The sequence below is a fragment of the Lucilia sericata genome, unplaced genomic scaffold, assembly GCF_015586225.1.
Source record: "Lucilia sericata isolate MDLA Ls3-8-SP2 unplaced genomic scaffold, ASM1558622v1 Contig000296F_arrow, whole genome shotgun sequence".
Taxonomy (NCBI): Eukaryota; Metazoa; Arthropoda; class Insecta; order Diptera; family Calliphoridae; genus Lucilia; species Lucilia sericata.
The window spans coordinates 297,587-298,527 of NW_023994321.1; the positions used below are offsets into that span (position 1 = coordinate 297,587).

The 941-nt window shown below is 26.4% G+C and overlaps 1 long non-coding RNA gene across 1 annotated transcript; it reads left to right on the forward strand.

Moving 5' to 3' along the window:
* LOC119603367 lies at positions 1 to 701 on the forward strand. The gene is made up of 3 exons (XR_005231406.1): positions 1 to 199; positions 513 to 605; positions 678 to 701. It is a non-coding gene; the product is annotated as an uncharacterized LOC119603367 (long non-coding RNA).
* Positions 702 to 941: the final 240 nt, after the last annotated feature.

Consider the following 941-nt stretch of genomic DNA (forward strand, 5'->3'; position numbering starts at 1 on the left):
TTTAATAATGAAATAGCTAAATTAACATCATTGTTCAAGTGGTGAACTTGGTTCGTTGAGTGTCACAAAAAAACCTAAAAAAATATTTAAAAAATAATTAAATACATGTTTATTTAAACAAAAAATTTCGTTTTTATTCAAATTATTATATTACCCTAAACAAACTAGCGTTTTTTAAAGAATTATCAAACAAAATCAAGTAAGTTTCTGTCTACTCCATATTTAAAGACTGCAAAAAAAACCTAAACAGCAACAATGTAAAAACAAAAACAATTTGCAAGGGCGAATGCCAAATAAATGCACTTGATTGCTTCAGGGCCGACATATTGATGTGTGTTGTTATGGTTGTCAATGTTGTTGTTGTTATTTTTATTTTGTGCACTCTAATTGGAATTTATTGAGGGATTTCTTTAATTATAGCATGTAAAATTTGTTTTAAAATTAATAATTTATTTTAAAACTTGTATTCCATATTGTTATTGTAAGTTATATGCAATTTTCTTTTTTTACAGTTTTTTGCGCTTTTTTTATAAAAGCGCGTGGGGCGTTCTTTGAAAGACTTGTAAAAAAGTCGGGCGTTATCCCGCTTTTTTTATTTTAAAACGGTAAATTTTATAATTTTTATTTAAATGAATTGTATGATTTTGTTTTTAATATCTTTTCTGATTTTGTTGCAGATTTTATCGGTTTTAAATGTAAGTACAAATTCTATTAAATTGTTTAATGTTTTTAAATATGTTCTTAGAAAAGATTTGCTGTGATTATGGCATTAATCATTTACTTATAGTTTCGACTACACTGCAGACAGGATTACAGGTCATCTATGGGCAGTACTATAGTTAACTAAAGAGTAATTTATGTCTGATTATAGAAAGGACTATAAAAGACTATTGACAATTTAAGAGTCCCGTCTATTGACATAATGTTCCTCCAACTATTTA